This window comes from Prionailurus bengalensis, chromosome D2, assembly GCF_016509475.1.
Source record: "Prionailurus bengalensis isolate Pbe53 chromosome D2, Fcat_Pben_1.1_paternal_pri, whole genome shotgun sequence".
NCBI lineage: Eukaryota > Metazoa > Chordata > Mammalia > Carnivora > Felidae > Prionailurus > Prionailurus bengalensis.
Window position 1 is genome coordinate 78,830,666 of NC_057351.1, and position 6,000 is coordinate 78,836,665.

Sequence of the window (6,000 nt, forward strand, 5' to 3'; positions counted from 1 at the left end):
CATCATGTCGCCTGGAGGGTGTGGTGTTTTGTGATATAACCACACTTCCCTGGCGCCTTCTGCTTCCCTCATCCCATCCCCCAGTACAGGCACCAGGAGCACACAGTCAGATCATTAGCTTTGGATTTCCAGCAGCCTAGGTCTGAGCGTCTGTGAAAGATCATCCAAAGCCAGTTTTCCCTCCCCTGTGGCTGGACCTTTGGGGGGGATCGAGTGGAGAAGTGAGGGGGAGGGCTTTGGCACTCGTCGGGAGGGAAGGGTAAGCGGACCCCTCCCCAGAATTGGTGCCTGAGAGTACCTCCCATCCCCCACACCGGGGTCTGGCCCCAGAACAGCCCTTTGCTTATCTTGGTGCCAGAGCCGAGGGGCAGAAATGGCCCGGCATGGCGTGTCCGGGCCCAGGGGGTTTGAGTGGCCCCAGAGACACAGGAGCCACCAGCTGGCTCTGGGTGCTGAAGAGAAGCTTCAGCAGGGAAGCAGGGGAGAGACCTGTAACGAAGTGAGAGGCCGGGGCGCAGGAAGGGTCCTCCGAGGACCAATGGGAGTGGTTCAGGAACAAGACCAGCATGGACTGAGGACAGTGCTGTCCTCATGGGGGAGACGACAGGGGACCGACAGATTCTCAGCCGCACGTAAGCCCAGTACAGCCCCAAGCTGGAGCGAACTAAACCAGTGCCGAACTGGCTGAAAATAAGTTTCAGGGAAATGGGAGCTCAACCTAGAAACTAGGTTCGCTTACATTAGCACCCGTTACGTTTCTTACTCCCCTAGCTTTGGGGCCTGAAGCATCTTGGGGCTGCGGCAGAGTCTAGGCTTCCTAATCACTAGATTTGCACAGCTCAGGTTTTCTAGCAGAGAATTAGTTCACTTTCAAAGCCCCCTGCTTTTGGCCGCTTAATTTTTTTAAGAACAGACACACACACTCATGCACGCACATCCCCCCGCCTTGCCCCCAACGTTATCTTCTGCAGAAAGGGCACTGTGCCCTTGCTTAGGGCATTTCAAAAAGGTGTGGCGTTGTCATTTGACAATAAAAGTGCAAAAGGAGGAATACTTGAAAATTATCTTCCTCTCCCTGATCACTCTTGTGAGCCTTTCCTTGGGTTTGGGGGTAAAGGGGAGCAGAGAATAATCTTCGGTTCTACAGCTCCTTCCTATCCAGCTCAGCTTTGAAACCCCTGCCTGTAAGAGGGGAGGTAGAAACATATATATGCACACATCCGTATGTAATTTACTTGTTACTCAGAAAAAAGTTTAACTGGGATGTATTGCCTACTTCCTGCGGCTGGGCCCCCTGCCAAACCCTTTACAAAGCTGGCTTCCTGTCACCCTCCAGACAAGCCCACGAGGTCACGGCTGTGATGTCTGGCCGTGTACTGCTCTGTTTCAGGCCTGAGTTAGGGTCTAAGGATGCTAAAGAGAATGACATGGTCTGTGCCCGGCAGGAGCTGGGGGTCGAACAAGCAGGGGTAAGCCCATCTCCCTGCCCCTGCCAGACACGTGAAGAAATCCGTGCATGAACAAGGCTGCGAAGATGGAGAGAAGGGAGCGTTTGATTCTGCCTGGCAGGAAGACTTCCTGGAGGAGGTGTTGCCTGAAATGGCCTTTAAGGGAGTGTATCGGAGTGAATGGCAGTCAGGGATATGGTCATCTCATTTTGTGCAAATCCATCATGACCCTCTCACCGCTCACAATGGTCAGGCCCGCCATTGGTTGGTTGCCCCCAGACTTGGCTCCCTTGGTCCCTCTGTAAGGGACACTCTTTCTTCTCATCCTCCAAGGCTTGGCTAGGTGCCGGCTGGGCTGTGCTTCTGTTTCCAAGTGGAAGCAACAGCATCTTTTCACACCTTCCATACCTCCAGCTGGGAAGGGCTGCTGACCGAGTGAATGAACGAATGAATGAATGAACACAGCAGGTGCCCCGGAAAGAAGCATAAGCCAGAACAAGGAGGTACGGGAGGCTGTGTACCCAGTTTCTTTGGGTCATGGTACTATTTTCAGTGTTTTTAGTTGCTTGAGACAATTACTTTGTGCTCCAGGTACACAGAGGATTGCAGATGAAATCAAATGAACAAGGAAAGCCTGGCTCATTGTGAAGGGCAGAGGCCACGGGCTGGGGGTCAGGAGGCCCACACGCGACCTCTCCCTCCTCTTCCAACCTGGGGACTCCCCCAGAGTCCACACGCAAGGCACAGAATGAAAGCTTGGAGAGCCTTCTTGGTGTGGCAGATCAGCTCGCACTGGGGGAGAAGGCCCTGGCCTTGCAGACTCGTGGTGAGGTGGGCCTTCTGCCCGCGTCCCGGTCCATTCACATGGGGACTTCCGCCTGCGTGCCACACGGGAGACCTCAGGTCGCATCTCTAGCCCAGCCATCCCGGACGCTTCCACCAGGGCCACCCATAGGCTCTTTTAAGTCATGTTTTCAGTGACACCCATCACGTTTTCTTCAAGATTTCCCCCCCCCCCCGCCCCTCCAGCTTGGTTAGTGACGATCACACACACAGACGTGTGGCTCAGGTGCCCCTCCCTTGCTCCCTCCATGTTCCTTTGAGCACCGAGCCCTCTCACTCTCTCTCCCCGAGCGCCTCTCGTGGACATGCTCTCCCTCACCTGCACCCCTCTGACAGCCTCCCTCTCCATCCCCCACTTCTAGCCTTCCCTCCTCCTCCCCATCCTCCAGACCGGCCATCAGGATGTCTTTCCCATGTTCAAACCTCCCTGTGTCGCTCTCCAGTGACCTCCACTGTGCATAGGAAAATACCCAGTGGCATGTAAGACACATGACGCCTCGGATTGTCTCCTAATGGCCTCTTCCCTGACAACCCCCACCCACCTGCAGAGCCCCCTGCCCCCTCCCCCCCCCACCGCCCCGCATCCTTCAGGGCCCAGGGCTAGAGCATAATGATGCATAAAGTGGATTCTGAATTCAGATCTGAGCTCTGACACTAACTAGCTGTGTGACCCCAGGCCCAGAGAGGTTAACTAAGTTGCCTGGGGTTGGGGCTGCACGGAGGAGGAAGAGCAGGGTGTAGGAGCATTGGCCTCGGAGCCGGGCACCCCTGGGTTTGCATCCCAGCATGGCCTCTTGGAGGAGAGCTACTGGGGAAGGGGGTGGAGATGCCCTGGACAGGATACATGCCCTTCTCCAAAGAGAGAAGGGAGGGAGTAACAGAACAGACCCGTTCCTCCCTGAGTCCCTTAAGCCATAAGCCTGGCCGGTGAAGGGCAAGGAGGTAGCTCCAAGTTGGGTATGAGATGGGAATTTGAGCAACGCTAATAACTGAAATAACCTGAAAGTTTGAGAATCTTCCCCGCAGGCCCTTATAGGATATGCTGCTCCCAGGGAAGGGACTTTGCCATTCCACACCTGTTGGGTGTGGTGTCCGGAGAAGGAAAACACTTTTTGTATTCACACCCCTCTCAGTGGCCCCCGGTTGATCAACCGTTGCTCATAGCTGGACAGTCCTCTTCTGCCTTGGGCTGGCTTGGACGGTTTGGCTCCTGGCCACCTCTGGGCACACAGACGCTTCCCCATCTGGGCCTGCTGCTGGGGTGCACAGGGGTCTGATGGCTTTAATTCCAGTCAAGCTGAACGGTCAAAGATGTCCAAAGCTAGATGGCAGGTGCCTCCTTGTCACAGGTGGGGGGGGGGGGGCAGGGAACAGGGATGGGTCTCCCATATTCGGGGTAGAGGTTTTGGCTGTGTGTGTGCGTGCACACATGCACTCCTTGAGCCTGTTGTGGGACTTCACCCGCACTTGACCAGGCTGCCCGAACCTCTCAGGTTTCATGCCAAGAACAAGTAGGGATTAGTTCTTCTGATCTGCCTCCAACACAAAGCTGGACTGTTAATTACCGCATAAACACTGCAGAAAATAGCGTCATAAAAGTCAGGCTATTACAGGGAAAAAATTCGACGAAAGATGCCCAGCGCACTGGGAGAGATGAAATGCCTCTTTCCATATGTAGGAGTTTTACCCAGCTGGTAATCCGCAGTTTAAAGAACTTTCTTAATTTAATAAAGAGGTTATTTTAAACTCAGTCCTGGAAAACCCTCACACCTTCAGCACATGGTTGCAGTGAAATATCCCTCGACATGAAAATATAGACAGTTAGTTTTTTCTTCCCAAGTGCAACACGCGAGCCTCTCATTTCTGGTTTATTATGCTTTCTGTATCTCTGCTCATTTTTCTCCAGTATTGCATTAAGTATTGATATTGATTTCTTGTAAATGGGACTGAAATAGATGGCCCACGGTTTTTGTTATTGTTCTGTGGCACTTGTATGTAATTTATTACGGCTGCCGCGGAAGCTGCCCCTCGCTGCCACGGCTTAAATTAAACGTGCCCGGCTCTGGCCTCTGCGCATCACCTACATTTCTCATTCGATATCAAAAATTACTATGTATAAAGTTTCTCTTTCCTCTCCGCGCCCCCCCCCCCCCCCAAAGAACAATCCCTCTGCCGTCTGTGTTGTTTGGAAAATTTGTGCTGGTAACTTCTGTCGTGAGTGGATCCCAGGAGCAACAGGAGAGCCTAGATTCCCTCGAAGCAGCTGGGGGGGCGGGGGCGGGGCTCGGTTTCTGGAAGGCCTGCAGGACAGGAGACCTGGATTCTGGGCCCGGTTTTACTCGTGCCCGATGAAGGGACCTGGGGCCAGTCTCCCTGTCTCTCGGTGTCTCGTGGAGAAGCCAGGACGGTCCACACCTGCTCCGTCCACAGGATCGTGAGGACGAGAGCTCCGGCCCGGAGCTGGCGGCCACGTGCGCTTCGCGGGTGTGACGTCCTTAGTGCCTGGAGCTAGGCTGGCGGGGCTGACAGGACGGCACCTCGGGGGCTCCAGGGGTGTCTCCTGAAGGCAAGGCCATGTGCATTTCTTCTGGGCCTGAGCAGCCACGGGGGTCTCAGCCAACGGGCGGTGCACGTTCAACCTTGAGGCCAGAAAGCAGCCTTTCTAGAACAGGAGAGAGCAGGGCAAGGGTGAAGGAAAAGCATCCTGGCCAAAAAAAAAAAAAAAAGGCAAAGGTCTCTCTGTTTGTTGGAGCTGCTTGGCTGGGCCAGACCAGAAAAGCCACATGAAACCATCTTGGAGAAGAGCTCTGAGCGTGGCCTTCCGGAGCGCCCGCGGTCTGCAAATCCCTCCTGCCTTCGCCTCTAGGCCCCATCTCCCCTTTCATAGACTTGCACGCGTTAAACTTCTGGCCTGTGTGTCTTGCACCGTGGTGGGTGCAGTTTTAGGGGGACCGAGGGTGAGCAGCTCCGGGAGCTTGGGATTAAAGGCCGGCTCAGCTTAACCTGCAGCGTGAGCGTGTGTGCGTGTGTCTATGTGTGTGAGCGTGTGTGTGTGTAGCCGAGCGTGGGCGTCTTTATCTGCGACGCATCTCTTGCTAAAGACATGTTCAAGTTGCATCCTCTTAGATCTGATGTTTTTGGCCCACGTGGCTTTCACTCCAAATGATTTCGCATTAGGTGTGAAGGATTCTCCTGAAGAAAATCTGCCAAGTGCCAAACACGAGACGCTGTCCGCCTCCGCGTCCTCGGCTTTTTAAGGAACCGACTTAGACTTCTCCGCATTCGGCCAGGGGCAAAACAGCGTCTGTTAATTAGACTTTCCTTTCTATTGATAATGGGACCCACAGGCCTTCCACTGAAGTGGACACAGACCTTTTGTGGAGCGTCAATCTCAGTCCTGCTCTTGTGAATTAGGTCTGATTGTGCCATGAAGGGTCCCTCTTGAGCTGCTCTCTCAGATCTGATGACTCCCTTTCTCCCTTCGGCCACTTAAATAGGTCTGCGGGCTTCCTTCTTCCTGTCCTAGGCCTTTTTTGAAGTCTCTGCTTTTACTGGACTTGGGGCCTCACACCAATGTGCAACATTTTCCCAACAGGCAAGCCCAAGGCCCTTCTCTCCAGTTTGACCAGTCTTTTCTCCCTCCCTTCCTTCCATCCTCCCTTCCTTCCTTCCTTCCTTCCTTCTTCCCTCTCTCCCTTCCTTCTCTCCC